The sequence below is a fragment of the Sprattus sprattus genome (genome assembly GCF_963457725.1).
Source record: "Sprattus sprattus genome assembly, chromosome: 16".
Classification (NCBI taxonomy): Eukaryota; Metazoa; Chordata; class Actinopteri; order Clupeiformes; family Clupeidae; genus Sprattus; species Sprattus sprattus.
Window position 1 is genome coordinate 6,421,265 of NC_137914.1, and position 16,054 is coordinate 6,437,318.

The window sequence follows — 16,054 nt, forward strand, 5'->3', positions numbered from 1 at the left end:
TGTTTAATTCTCTGCGACCACAAGGACAATGCATAATTGCACACTCATTATTTTTTGTGTTACATTGTTTGTCTTCTTGTTACTTGTTCAACTCCCCTGAGTGTACTGTACCAGTTACTAAAATTGCTCACTGAACAGGGACTCTGCAGAGAAAACGTGATAAGCAAGAGCCGTGTCAGAAAGCTTCTGCTCTGCTTAAAGGGAAAAGGCAAATATAATGTTAAAATGTTAAAACTGAAGAGCAAAATGTCTGAAGCTGTTTACATTAACCTAGCATTTTGAGACATACTGCTAAAAAAAGTGATATTATTTAACCCAATCAATTTATCAACATGATGATTTGTTTTTAAATCAAGCCATCATTTCTCATCCATTATGAAGTATAATGCAACGCTCTTGCTCTGGCTCAGAAATCTTGTTGCGGTTGACCTGTTATAATCTTTAATTGCCCCACATATGAAATATTATTGTAAAAAATTGTTCAGACTCATGCATCAGTTGTTTGTTTAAGAACTGTACTCAGACGGTTCTTTGTCTCTGGGCGCTGTGAACAATGGGCTTGTGTAGCCTACGTGAAATGATCGGTCGCCTTTTTATGTGTCATTTTCTATTAAAGTAAGCGCTCAGCTTGAACTGAACCGAATCAAAGGGGGCATTCTTTTCATTCCATTGCTTCCAGGAGCAATATCAGTGAGGGATTCCACACCACGAGGTCAATCTTACACTGATCCTCCTCTAGAGGGTGTGTGAAATTCGCACTGAACGTCGTACCTGTTACCGTCTTAGTGTCAGACTTGGTTATGCAATAGCCTAAATGATGGGTTATCTCAAACGACTGAATTCCATGGCAGTTTAAGAGGAAACATGACAAATTACGGCGGAAGAGTTTCAGTCGTGTTTTGCCTCCAGTCTTATCTCTGCTAATGTAGAATTGGTGAATCATCATAGGCCTCGCCAAGACTAACCTACTGGTGTCTACCCCAGAACTAGGCTATTTAAAGGTCCGTGTAAGATTGAAAGGTGTGAATGAGAAATTAATCCACACAGGCTTCATGGACGACAAGTCCCCCAGTTTCATGAGGATTTAGCGGCGCTTTTACACAGTTGCCAGGGAAAGCCCCCCTTTAGACCATTTCCATAGACACTGGAAAAATATCTCTAACACGCAAATGTGGCTCTTTTTCAATGTTTTCCCTTGCTTATGTCCATTCCATTCACTGTTTGCGTATCGCGAGACTCGAGTAGGAAGAGTTGGATTGTAGTGACCTCCTCTCTCCAGCAGCTGCGTAGCGAGGCGAAGTAGCAACTTTTGTATGAACTCCGAAGTTGGGCAATTGCTTGAGAGACACCGGGCTAAACGGACCAGTGGATGGAGAGGGACCAAACAATTGGGAATTTCATGGTTACAAAAACAAGTTGAAGGAGAATCCGCGCCATTTGCACTAATCTCATTTAACCTGACAACCTACGTACACGACAGAGCTTTTGCTGGAGTTTTAACACTGATTTTTAACGCCGGGGAAGAGGAAAGGTATCTCACGTCAAGGTGAGTGTTAGCGAGCTAACGAAATAATTTACGTTGTATCTTAAGTCTTTCAACAAACATTTGCTAGTTTCATTGGTGCTTGTATTATTACTATTTGCCATACTCCGCTCTCAACGTATAGACAGTGAAACAGTGCGTTAACAGTTATGTCCTGTGACGTTCGGTTTAGTTAGTTTGGGGAAATGCAGCTGCTGTTTGGATGTTAAGTTGGAAAACGTAACGGTACCGTGCTACTTAGCCAGCTAGCACAACACTGTGAATAGATATTTGCACGCTTGAAGAGAGCTCTGTTGGCATTTTGCGGATGAGTTAAGAGAAAGTTAACGGCACGTAGTCAGTCACTAAACATTACGTTGGGTAGTAGTTATGGCTTACCGAGCCTGTTCTGAGCTAGGTTTCTGACGCTCAGATTCATGGCAACCTTCTCGATATTTTTTTTTAACGTTTTTATCGTGTAGAGCGCCGTTAACAGATGTGTTATGAAGTGATGGGCTTGAAGGTGTTCATTTCTTGCAAGGTAAAGTGAATGTGTTTGTCCATTTACGTATCCTATCGTAAGATACACTGTGGCGCACTGTATCAATAACCTTCTGCGCTGCCATGATTTTGCTTGGTTGAAAACATGGACAAAGATTTGTCTTCCATGAAGTATGGAGCAAGTAGCTATCAAAACCTCTTCAAAAGCATGACGGCTGTCAGTCTGTTTTTTCGATTCGAGGTTGGCGAGCTGGTTAGGTTTGAAACCGAACCGTATCTCTGAGTGAACCTGTCTAATAGTTTCGGTAAATGTCTAGCTACCGTTAGATATCCACCGCTAGAAACACAGTAACAGTGATCTAACTTTGCAATTTACTCTTCTTCTTATTTGAAACTATGCACGTTTAGAATTAAACATTTCTATTAAGACAATGTCGTGGAATGTTGACACTTAAGAATCTCTCTGGTAGGGCCGTCAGTGTCAATTGAACTGCCCCCCTGCCATTCGATATAATTTGACTCCGGCTCTTCACATCAAATTAACGGCTGAATAGCGCATTGTTGTCTTTAAAAGGTCTGGAAAACAATGCTCATCCGTCATGGCAACAGGAAACCGACAATCAGATTAACCCTCCGGTTTGGTAGATGTGGGTGCCTCAAGGGTGATTTAAATAGTTTGCTATTCACCTCTTGAAGATCTTTTGAGCGCTCATGGTACCCTCAATTCTATCTGAAATATGCAGCTGGAGAAGATAACGGTGTTACTTCTGCCAAACATATTGCACTCGCTGTTCAGTGTCAGAGTTTGAGTGATTGCGGTCGTCGGTTTGAATGAGATCTCCTGATTAGTGGGGGTCATTTGCATTTGTGTTCTCCGACTCAGTAGGGTGCGTGGGTGTTGTTCCCTCTGTAGTGGTCAGACTGTAGCCTGCAGCCTGTAGGGTTGAGGACATTGGTGGAATGAAGTGGTAGCCCCTATTGAAGGGTTTACTTTGAATACCGTCTCAGCAGGGAATGCATAGGAGTGAGCAGAGTTTGTGTGAAACACTGATTGAATTTAGTATCCATGTTCTACAAAGACATCTATGTTTAATCAGTTGAATCTGGACTGTGATGCATTGTAAATGGTCAAGGTATACTGACTATCTGACTATGCATAGGTAGATTGTAGGTGTTGTGTCAGGACCAACCTGTCTGTGTGTGAAAGAACTGTATCTGTTTTGAGATGCTTCTGATGCATTGCCATAGGTAACACTTTAAAGCCAACCGGCAGTTATCATGGCAAAAATATCACATAAAGAAAAGCAGATTGACTAGATAGACGTTCTTCAGGCGCCAACTCCTGCATCTAGCCTAGATTATGGACAGTTGTTATTTTAATTAAATTATATATAATTCATATATAGTAGTAGTAAAGTAGTCTCTCTTTTCTGCTTACACTCTTATACTTTTTTTTTGCTGTGACATGAAGGCGCATTTGCAAAAGGGAACATCTACGAATGCCAAAGATGCACTTATCTGGAGGCTGTGTCGCATTTTGCAGTATTAACAAGCCTATTCAGAGCAATTGTGTAGGTGGAGGCGCACATGTTGTGCAACACATGGAGCGAAGGAACTTGGAGAGAGAGAGCGAGCGAGCAAGAGAGAGAGAGAGAGAGAGAGAGAGCAAGCAAGCGAGAGGGAGAAAGAGAGGGAGAGAGAGAGTGAGACAGAGAGAGAGAGGGGGGGGGGGGGTGGAGTGCCTGGGCGTGTGATTGGCAGTAGAAGGATTATCAAGGGCTTTTCAGATGTTGAGTGGCTGTACATTCTATAGGTGTTCCAGGATTGAGTGGAATTTTTGGAACTGTGAAAAAAACTGAGGCGAAAAAAATATTTGTCTGCGTGTGGTTATTTTCATGTTTGTTACTCTGACAGTTGAGATATCAGTAGAATATTGAATTTTAGAAATGTTCTCTTTTTGACACTGAATACTGAAAATAATCTTAAATGAATGGCATTACAGTGTGTTTCTTTCTGCCAAGGTTGAGCCAAATTTCATGCTGTGAAGGCTAAAATGTTTTGCAGTATCTTGGCACCCTGGGTTTAGAACAACATTAAGTTAGATTAAGCCAGCGCAATTCATTGTGTAAAACGTGTGTTGGAGAGTGATGTTGCCTGACCATAGACTGCCACTCACCCCCCCCCCCCCCCCCCCTTGAGCAAAGAAAAGCTCAATTGAGTTGATTATCCTTTCTGCAGAACCTTCTTCACACTTTGTTTGTGTGCTGCCTCATGTCAGCAAGACACTTGCAGCTTGATTGGAGAGCCAATCAGAAGAAAATACAGCGGCCATTCAGAAGCTGTCCTTTAACTCGGCAGCCGCTTGGGCATTTATTTGGCTTCTTTTGTCACTTTTTGGGGTCCCTGTGTCCTGAGACTTCCGTGCGTGGGTCTGTGGTATCATTTTAAATTGACATGTAGGTGGGAAAAGATACTGGAAGGTAAGAACTTTTGAGTCATTTCTGTGAATCAACCTGTTTTGGTTTCTGTCTGTCTGTCTCCCTGATTCCCTCCTTCCCTCACCGCCCTCCATGAGATTTTTATGGCTTAATGAGAAGCCAGAGAGGATTACAACCCTTGAAGGAATAGTGGGCTGTAAAAAAAAGAAGCTAAACTCTCACTCCCTCAGTCAAGCGAGCCACATGTCTTCAGGAGTCCCTTCAACCACATTATGTCACACTACTGATAAGAGCCGCATTGCAAAGCTGTGGAAGACTTTGGATCCCACTTGCAAGTGAAAGTAAACATCCTTGTCAGGGTGTTATGGATGCCTTCAGTATCACAGGCATTCTACACTTATGTAAATGGACTGCATTTATATAGGCCTAGTGCTTTTCAACTCAACTCTCTAGTGCTACAAGTTAATGTTCCACATAGGTCTATGATACCTTTGTCCCTAGACCCTTTTGGTTAGGTGGATGTTGTACACAAGGGTAGAAATCACAGGACATTACTGACCTTTTTGGTCCTTGGCAGGCTGGTCATCGCATTGCCCTTTTGTCAATCAATCAATCAATCAATCAATCAATCAATTTGTTTATTTGATCAAGAGGGACAGTGTACATTCATGAACATTAAGATGTTAATGCACCCAATTATAGCCTAAAGGCTAGTTTCCATTGGAAGTCCCCCTGCCAGAGTGAAAAAGGCTATTCAACTTATAAAAAAGGCATTAATGTATAGGCCTATATCAAACATAAATCAAAATCAGACAATATATACAAAATAAAATAAGATTAGCTAAATAAATAAAATAAAAAAGGGTGTTGTTGTCCTGTTTCTTGTTTTTCTCTTCTGTTTTGTCTTAAATGGCAAGAAGCAGGGTGGAATGCATGAGCAGCATAGCTCAAATTCACACAAACTGTCTCAGCCATCTGCCTCCCACCTCGTTAGCTAAGCTATGCTACGCTAGCGCTTTGCTGCTTCTTCTAGTCCGGTGTTTCTGTGAGAAACTGATGTTCTGGCAGAAATGAGGGATAGTAAACAACACAGCCTCTCAAAGCTGAAATTAGTCCCAAAGAGCACCTTTCCACCCTTAAGCAGTGTAAGGCTGAGACACAACATGGTTGTAATTGCCCAGTGTGAGTTTTATCAGGGAGAATGCCTGCTTCAAGATGTATGCAAGCCATTTATGCAAGCCCCAGTTATATTGTTAGCTGCTGGAGATTCCTGGCGGATTTGACAAGGCCTCTGTCAGGGTTACTTTTTGGAAATTTGGAAGTTAAATCGGATCTGTAGGCTATCCTAAAGTCTTCTGCCTTTTTCACCTCTCCTAATTATGTGCTTTGACTAATATTCTTGAGGAATCAGACAGCAACTCTCAGGATGGGGATTGGGGCTTAATTATAAGAGAGAAACTTTCTCTGCCGGCGTGCGTCGTCCTCACATGCCCACCATGTCCCGCGGGAAATAAGGCATACATAAAATTTGATGAGGTGAAGATTACTGAGCAAGCGGGAGAGGCAACACTGATATACAAGAGCTCATGCTGTATGATTAGCACTGTGCACTGCATACTGTATGATTAGCACTGTGCACTGCATACTGTATGATTAGCACTGTGCACTGCATACTGTATGATTAGCACTGTGCACTGCATACTGTATGATTAGCACTGTGCACTGCATACTGTATGATTAGCACTGTGCACTGCATACTGTATGATTAGCACTGTGCACTGCATACTGTATGATTAGCACTGTGCACTGCATACTGTATGATTAGCACTGTGCACTGCATACTGTATGATTAGCACTGTGCACTGCATACTGTATGATTAGCACTGTGCACTGCAGCTGTGTTCAGTTTTAGAGGCAGTTCACTTCCTGTTCTGCTTCTCATGTTTAAAGTCTGCAGGGCAACCGTGTGTTTGTGTTATGGGCGTTTTAGGGTCTGTTTTGGGGCCTGAGGGTGATACCGTTACTCGTATAGCGAGAGCAACACCACTCACAACACCGAGCTCAGGTATGAATGAACCAACAAATACATTAATGAGTGTAGGTACTAATTAGTGTAGACAAAACTCTAAGCTGTAAGTGACTCTCTTATTTAGTTTGATTAGGTTATGACTTAGGAGGAAGGAAAAAAGGCGGTTACTGAGTGGCAGAGAATTGCCCTCCTGGAATAATATTTTACGAGATTTGTTTACTAAGTGCCTTGCAATTGCCTGTTGTTCATTTTGTTCTGGATTGTTGTGATGACAACGGCTCACAGTGAGTCACATGGTGAGGTTTTGTACTCGTTATGTTGTGTGCACCATCACACAGTGTCTGGAGAGAGACGAGACAAGATGAGCTCCTTCTCCTGTCTCCCCCACGCCCTCCTTTCCGTCCACACCCCGTAATTAACTGGCAAAGTCCCCCTGCTGTCACCCAGAGTCTACCTCTTCACCAAGAATCAAGACACTGTCTGATTCATCCAGTTCAATCAACTGACTGACAAGTAGTCTAGTGTTCTTATCAGGTAGGGCAGTATCTCACTTTTACAAGCCTCCAAAACAACATCACAGACTCCTCCATACTAATTTCACATTGTTTTCCGTGTCCTAGATTGATTTATTCCTTCCTATTTTTGTTGTTTTTCCCTGAGGGCTCTTGATGGCATAGAAAAGTGAGTGAGCCAGGCGTGTTTATTACAGGCTCATGGCGATCCTGCCTTCTCCTCGGTGCATCGCCACAGGCCACACATGGTCCAAGTTATTATTTGTTTCATATCCGGCAGCTGATCGCACTGACTGCTTTGTGCCCTGCCCTGAGTCATCCCCAAGCTAGCATTGCTGCCGCTGTCACCATCCGCCGCACTGACTCACCGTAGCTGCCAGACCACGTAGGCCTGCCTGCCTGCCTGCCTGCTGCAGCCTACAACAGTCTCACCTCGTGTTATGAAGCCCCGTGGCACACAAGGTAGAATGCGGAGCAGTTTTGGTGGAGGTGGGGTACCGTCGGAGAGGCTGATCGAGAAAGCCACGGAGGAGAAGAGTTTGGTTCCAACTTTTAAACCCAGTGGCTTTGTTTGATTTATGAGCAATTGTTTACTTCCGCTCACTGTCAATATCACCTAGAGGCAATCAGCCTCGGTGCAAACTCCGGCCCTGCCTCCTCCAAGTTGCTATTACCATGTAGGAACATTGGACCTATGTGGAAATCCAAGCCTTCCCTCATCCTAGATGCAGGATTTATTTATTTGTTAGGTAGTTATTTAGTTAGGCAGTTGGTTTGCTAGTGTTTTATTTATTTATTTATTTGTTTGTTAGGTAGTTATTTAGTTAGGCAGTTGGTTTGTTATTGTTTGTTTATTTGTTTGTAAGGCAGTTTGTTTGTTGGTATTTATTTCTTTATTTAGGTGCATGCATATTGTTAAGGAGTTTATTGAAAAGACAGGTAAGAAGAAACATCAACTTCATCTGTTGTGATTCCTCAACAGTAGCTATAACTGGCAGGGCTCGTCACCGTTTGCCTTGTTGCCCTTCGTAACCAAACCAGACAAGTGGCAACCACATTTTCACTGTATTTTTCTGTATCCATGAATAAAATAAAATCCATTTCTCAGTGAAATCCAAACATCCAGACCCACTTCACTGAATGTTGCACCTGTTATTAGTAGGCTATTGTAAAAGCGTGGCATAAACCATTTGATTAATGATACTGATGTCAGAACTTGTCAGAATTGATGATCAACACAAACTTTGACTCAACATGTGTGTGTATGTCGGTCTCAAAACACTTGTTGTAGGCCTATATCAGTCATGTGTTCAGTAGGTCTAATGCGCTGTAGCCATCTATCACAAACAACATGTAGCCTGCCAGAAGGGAGGTAGCATCTTAGCTGTAACATGCATCCCCAGTTAACACACATGTTACGGCATGTTACGGACTGGGGAACACGAACCTCCGCGACACGAGAGACAATCAGCACTACTGGCAAAGATTTCTAAAACAGAGCAATACATCCTAGCACAGTCCTACCTAAGGTCTCACGCCAGTTAGCCTTGCTATCTAACTGTAGCAAAGGGAGCCATCTTAATAATGGGCAGTTATTGCTAGGGTGTATTCAATATGAACTAATTGGCTGCGAAGTGAAACGTATGTATTTGGGGGCCAAGGGAGGAAGCTGTACTGGCACCCTGAGTGTTTCTACTTTTTGCAATTATAATTTTACGAGGTAAATTGAGCATACTGTAATGTCAGCTTGATAACTAGCTGCCACTTTGTTTGAATGGTACCTTGCTCTTAAAACTGTTATATTAAAAAAACTAAACTAATTAAGTCACAATTATAGTACACGCTCACAGGCACCCACACGCCCATACCCACACATACACTCACAACTCAGAATCAAGTCTGATTATAATGATAGCAACAGTTTAGTTTGATTTGCTGGTAATGATGGCCACCGTTTAGTTGGATAGATCCTGCCTGGTTGCCAAGCTTGGCAACCGTTTTTAAAAGTTCAAGTTCAGCCTTGCTCTCTGGGGTTCCAGCTCTAGGTCCGAGTGCTAGATAGATGGATAGATGGATACTTTATTGATCCAGAGGGAAATTAAGCTCATGCTGAGCTGATGGTGAACTCAGGGCTGCCTGCAGTTTAAGGTGGCGCTGCTCCAGAAGTGTTAGTTCTCAGGCAGAGTCCTTACGATGAGGTTCAATGCATCATTAACCTCTTGCCTGGTTGGAAGGGGAATGTTTGCAGACTAACAGTCCCAGAGAGAGTGACCCAGATGGAGAGAGCTCATCAGAACCCTCTTCTGGATCACCATGGGAGCAGCTTTTGTTGTTAGTCACTCAGGCTTGTTGGTTTGTTGCTGATGGCGGCAGGTGTATTTTGGATCATTCTAGAATTCTAGAATTCTTTCACTGAGCCAGTCACCAGCGAGTGTGTTACTGAGAAATCCCACTGCAGCCATTTTGTTGTTCTTCACACGACTCTATTGGAGATGGGTGTTTTTTTTTTAGTAAACACATTGTTGGTGTTTCTGTTTTTCAGAAAATTGAAAAGGCCTCATTGAGTCCAACCTTTCTCTGCCAACCTTGCCAAGTCATGACATTTGATGTTTTTATGTTGTTTTTATGTTTTATGTTGTGTGTATATAGGTGTAATTCAATTAATTATTAAAGTTTAGATATTTAATCGAAGTTATTATACCTCTCCCTGAATAATGTTCTGCGTGAATGTCTGCGTCATGATGGTCTCCTCCTGAACTGACATAGCCTAGACATTGCCTGAATGGAAATTTTCATTTAATAATGAGTACCAATTGTGAGTACTTCAAGGCTGTGAAAGAGCATGGAAATGTCAATAAGGTCCTGGAAAAGTCATGGAAAAGTTAATAAAATGTTGTCAATGACACTGGGTGGGGACCCTGTATATCACCACTGTGAGAGATATAGTAGCTTCAGAGGAATACCAGTGTCTGTTGGAGGGAGGCAAACAGATGTCTGTGGCCACGCTATTGAAGCCAAACCCACCAGACTGTTCCATAGAGGATGGTGCTGCTGCAGTAATTGAACTTGTCCCAATTAACTCTATGTGTGGCTGGTATGTTTTTGGGCACCACAATGCTGACGGAATGCAGAGCTAAGGGCACACAATGGGGATGAGGTCATTCCTTTCAGTCCCAGTAAAGCCCCCCGCAAACTCTGGAACAAAGCAAATCTGTGTGCACCAATACCTTCCATCAACCCCCCACTCCAATAGACACACACACACACACACACACACACACACTCGCCCTCTGACACAATCTCACAAACATGTGAGGCTCTGTGTACACACAGTGTCAACATTGACATTAGGCGGAGCTGGAGCAGGTTAATGATTCTTTGGACTGAAAGTTTGTGTGTGTGTGTTTGTGTGTATGTATGGGTGTGTGTGTGAGGGAGAGCGCGAGAGAGACACTGAGTAAGTGTGTGTGTGTGTGCTCTTGTTGACTTGGACGCTGTGTCTGTTCTGTATCTAGAATGTGTCCTCCACTAGCGAATCAACAACTAAATTGTGCATGACTAAATGCAGGCCCATACCTCCTGTTCTGTAGCCTTCTTCATAGTGGCTATCTTCTGACCTCTGACCCTGGCTCCCAGCCCTCCCACTCACACACTCTACTCATGACTGCGGTTTGGTGAGGGAAAGAGTTTAGGCCTTCACCTGATGCTTCTAGACGCTCTTTAGAGGTGTCCCAGGATCCCAGTCCCTTTTTTCTGTCTTTCTTTCGGCTTCAGTGCTGCTTCCCATCAGAGGAACGGTGCTGCTGCTTCTCATCAGAGTAACAGTGCTGCGTTGGAGGGCTGGGTCACTGGAGTACCTCATTTGTTTTTTCAGTGGCAAGGCAGGGATAGGACTGGTAGAGGATGAGACCCTAGGATTGGCAAAGCCAGGAGTCTTTCTGATCAACAACATCAGTAATGAACATTAAGAGAGTAAGCTAGCAGTGCGGGGGTTCTGACAGACTGCTCTTCCTCCTGACTCTTTTAGCCATAGAAGTGTGTGTGTGTGTGTGTGTGTGTGTGTGTGTGTGTGTGTGTGTCTCCAAATAAAGAAGTAAACTGTGTGTGCGCGCACACACACTGAGGTGGTTGTGTATTTTTTGAGGTGACCTCATACACTGATGAGGTTTGACTTTTATGGTGCTCCCAGAAGGAACCTGTCACCATCACTCTACCCACACACCTGCCTGAATGTGGTGCAGGTGAGAAAAGAAGGAGAGAGAGAGAGAGAGAGAGAGCGCGAGCGAGAGAAAGAGAGAGGGAGAGGAAAAGAGAGAGCCCTTGCGGCATCATCTTCCTTCTGGCAGCGTTGCCATAGCAGCAGCAGTAGCAGTACGCAGTGGTGAAGCTGCCACGATAGAGGCCTGACAATATAATGACAGAGATTCCCCCCCTCCCTCTCCCTCTTGTCCCTGGTGTGTGTTTTAAAGAGGATAATTAGCACTCATTTTCATCTGGTTGCCATGCGCTGCCTTCCTCTCCCCTCTCGGAGGAGAGGTGCACATCATGGAAGCTCCAATGCACCTGGAACAACGCCTGTTACCAGGTCTGTGTGTGTGTGTGTGTGTGTGTGACGTGTGTGTGTGTGTGTGACGTGTGTGTGTGGAGGTGAGTGTGAGCATGCTCTTGTGTGGATATGGGTGTGAGTGTGAGCATGCTCGTGTGTGTGTGTGTGTGTGTGTGTGTGAGCGTGTGTGTGTGAGCGTGTGTGTGTGTGTGTGTGTGTGTGTGTGTGTGTGTGTGTGTGTTTGTGATGGCATGGGTGTGTGTGTGTGTGTGTGTGTGTGTGTGTTTGTGATAGCATGGGTGTGTGTGTGCCACGTGATGGTTAAAAACTGATGAGTCACAGACACAGCAGTGGAGGAGAATAATTATCGCCTAGGTCTCTGGACCATTTCCTCCAATCGGTAATTTCCTGGACCAGAGAGGCAAATGGCAAAACACGAGCAGAGACACAGACGGAGTGGAAAAAAGGCCGCCTGAGAGAGGGAGAGAGAGACTGAGTGAGAGAGAGAAGCGGTGATGGCTGAGGGGAGAAATGAAGAGTAAACTTGAAATTGAAGAGAAGAGAGAAATGGTCTGGATGGAATGGTCTCCACTTTTTCCAGGTGCACTAGATTCATTTGTTGGACTACTTTTCCCTGTTCTCCATGATAAAACGCTCATCTCCTCCCCCCCACCCCCTTCATCTGGAAGAAGGAATGGAAGAAACGTGTCTAACAGGAATGAGCTGGCCTCCTACTACCCACACACACACACACACACACACACACACACACACACACACTTCTAGACAGTATCTTGTGGATCCACATGTCCTAGCCCCCACACCTCCCAGCTATGTTATTGCATGCGTGAGGGGTGTAGCGTGTCAAGATGAAGATGACCACACACACACACACACACACACACACATGCGTGAGGGGTGTAGCGTGTCCAGAAGAGGATGACCACACAGGCTGATGTGGGGGCTGGCTGATAGATAGACTGCTCTGTTCAGGGGTTATGGAATTACAATCAATCTGAGAAGCTTTTCCAAATGTTCCCAACGGTAATTCTTCTTCCTCGCCTCTAACTCCCATTCCCACCAGGGCCTTGCTTATCTCATATAACGCAGAGCTAAATTCCTGACCTTAGCGATCACCTTGTGAGGTAGCTGCTGCCTTTGCGTTGCCACGACACCCACAAGGAGACAGTTCCGCCGTCACTTACTAGCTGGTTGTGTCTTAGTCTGATGACATGAATGGGTTTGACGGCCAGCGGTTGGTTTGGAAGATCAGCAAGGAAAAATGGAGAAAAGATGGAGCGTAGCCTCGGGCCCTGGGCTTTATTGTTTTGTCTTTTGGCAGGGAGACACCGCCCAGATGTCTGTAGACTGGCAGTGGCTTGACCTCTGACCTCTGGACCCTGCCCCTTCGTCCTCCCAGCCTTTCCTTCTCCCTCTCGCTCTCTTTGGAGGATCGCTGAACGGTTGAAAGCATCCGACAGAAAGCAGCTTAGCGACAAGTTCTTTCATTCTGAGGGGAGCTCTTGTTTTATTGTGGCGGCGGCAGTGGTGGAGGGAGGGGGGCAGGGGGGGGGGGGGTGGTTGCTGGGAAATGGGGGGGTGCAAAGCCGCACATCTGTCAAAATGTCACATGGCCTCTTGCCCCGTGGTCTCCATCTCCTTTCTCCATCTCTCTGTTCCTCTCTCTCCGGCAGAGCGGGGATTACTGAAGGAATGCCTTTTTCTCACGGTCATTAAAAATGCCGACTTGTCAGTCTTGGCCTCAAACAGCCACACACGGATGGGAGGAAGCAGTTACGGCCTGTCTCTGAACGTTGACACTCTGTCACTCTGAAATACCACATGAATTTGTAATGGGTAAGGCTTCCGTGCAAGTCCTCTATTCTATTGCTTGGTCTCTTCCCAGATGAATGCTTGTAATGTCTGTGAAGGATGCTTTTTATATTTCACCTACAGTTTAGAATTGTGAAAGTGACTCTATGGCAGAGGTGGTGTAGACACACACACTCTGAAATCCACCTCTGCATTTGACCCATCCAGGGAAGTGACACACACACACACAGTGAAGTGAAGTAACACAAACCCGGAGAAGTGAGCTGCCTATGACCACAGATAGACACTGAAATGGTGTATCAACAGTTGCCATAACTTTCAAATCCCTCTGTCAGCTTCCTGAAGTTGTGCGTTGAAAAGTTTGTCTTTCCAAGGAAACACAAGTCTGGCAAACATCTGGGCCTTGCTGTGGTTCGGAGAAAACAAACGAGGAATAAAAGATTGCTTAATTACCCCTAAGTAGATGCTTGAGCTTGAGATGCTGAGGATTAAACAGGATCCAGAGCGGATTTTGGCTCTTGGTTTTTGTCCCCCTCCCACACACACACACACACACGCTCACACACGCTCACACACACACACACGCTCACACACACACACTTTCTCACACACACACACTCACACACACACACATGTGTTTATGTTACTAGATATCCCGGGTCTTAAAGTGGATACATGTGGAGGATCCTCAGCTCCCCTCCTCGTCCTGGCACTGACCGTCTCGACCAACAGCCTCTTTTCAAAAATCCAGCCATGCCAAGACCAATAGCCAGCCTGTTCTGGAAGGGCTGTGTGCTAGTGGCGTGCTCGTTCTGATCATGGTTGGGGATAGGCCATAGGTGATGGTGGGAGGCTAATGAATGCTCGTCCTTCGGTGAAGCGCATCGTGTTGCCTCCTGGTATGAAATTGAAATGGGCTGTAAAAAATAAAGTTTGATTTGATTTGAATCTAACCCTGCAGTAGGTGCTGCATAGACTGGACCCATTTTAAGTGTGTGTGTGTGTGTGTGTGCGTGTTGAACTGGAGTTATACATCGTTATGGGACTCTTGGGCAGCGGGGGTGGGGTGAATTTAAGGCTGCAAGAGTGTTTATCACTGCCTTGCCTCCCCTGGTGTGGTGTTCCCTCTCGAAGGGCAGGAGTCCAAAAGAAGCCCCTGGATCCCTGGATGGCAGTGATTTAGGGCTTTCATTAGCACGACCACCCTCGGTCTCTCTCAGGCCCTCGTCGTTTGCACAGAACAGAACAGAGACGGCCATGAGCAGTCAAGCCCTCTCCGCACCCTGACACTTTCACCTCCCAGCCCAAGGGCTGTGTAGCACGCTAAACAGTAGCGCATTATAGAGAAGCAACGCACTGAAGCAGAATGGACTCTGCTGAGCTTAACATGAACGACTATTGATGTGGAACTTAGTGTAATGTGCGTATGTTATTGGTTTAGTTGTGGCTATCAGGGTCTTTCTTTTTTTTATTTATATTTTTTATTTTGAGGCCTTGAGGAATTGTTCAAAGTAGTTGAGAAGGCTGCAGGATGAACATGACCTTTGTCCTCTAAATCGCTCTGACACCTAAACAAAGTGATATTGTTTAACTTCCCAAAAGCACACTTCACAGTATTTGTGTAGTTAAATAAGGGAGCCGTGGAGGAAAGATTGATGGCAGTCATACTGCCAAAAGGAAGGCATCAAAGTGCCAAGACAATAAAACAACACAAGATTCACGTTTATGCAGATAGGCTGCTTTTAGGCCGTCTAACCCACATAACCTTTAATATATAGGGTTAGTTTTGTAAAGGCTCAAGCCTGTGAAAGAGCGTTATGTTCCCATACAGAGCAGCTTGTGAATGACCGGTTACCTTAGGTCAACACATAACATATTTAGAGTAAAGGGCATGGATACAAAAGAATGAGAAGTTTGCATACATACAAATCTGGTTGTGTGGTTCAAATTGAAGCATATTTCCTGGTCTTTGATATCGCTGTATGCTCTGTCATATAGAGGGAGATATCCGGTCATGAGTATGGAGAGTTCTCCTTTGATGGCAGTGGCTATTGTCTGTGCGCACATGAGTGTATTGTGGTAATGATCAAGTGAAACCGCACCCCTGTTGGTCAGATGTGATGAAACCTATCCTGTGGTATTATGTGAATCAGTTGAATATTGTGTAATGCTCACTAAATTGAGTGAACAGAATGGACAGGCGTGTCTGACTGACTGAGTAAACGGAGGACGTCACACACTGTGACACACTCAGTGAGGACACATGATGGCAGCACTTCGATCCCATTCAATTCTCTCCATGGGGTCTCCATGGGGGGTTAACTGCTCTATCTCTAAGCACATGGCAGTGACACAACTAGTTCTTGGCCGTGTCAGTTCAAATCAAATGCGGAATGTTTACATCTGCTACCGTTGATTATACAGTAAATACGTTGTGAAATGAAACAAAAACACACCACAGTTAAATTTGTATTAGTATTGATTGATTCACATCGATATGAAAGGATTGCATGACTAACAACTGGTGAAAAAGTAAAATGAAAATATTTGTTCACTGAATTAGCGCATTCTGTCCCAAACAGTTGCGTTGCAGTTTATAAGTTTCAGTTTCGCTTTCAGTATATCAACGTGAATGAGAGGGAGCACAAGAACTGAGCGTCTAGCAGCGATTAT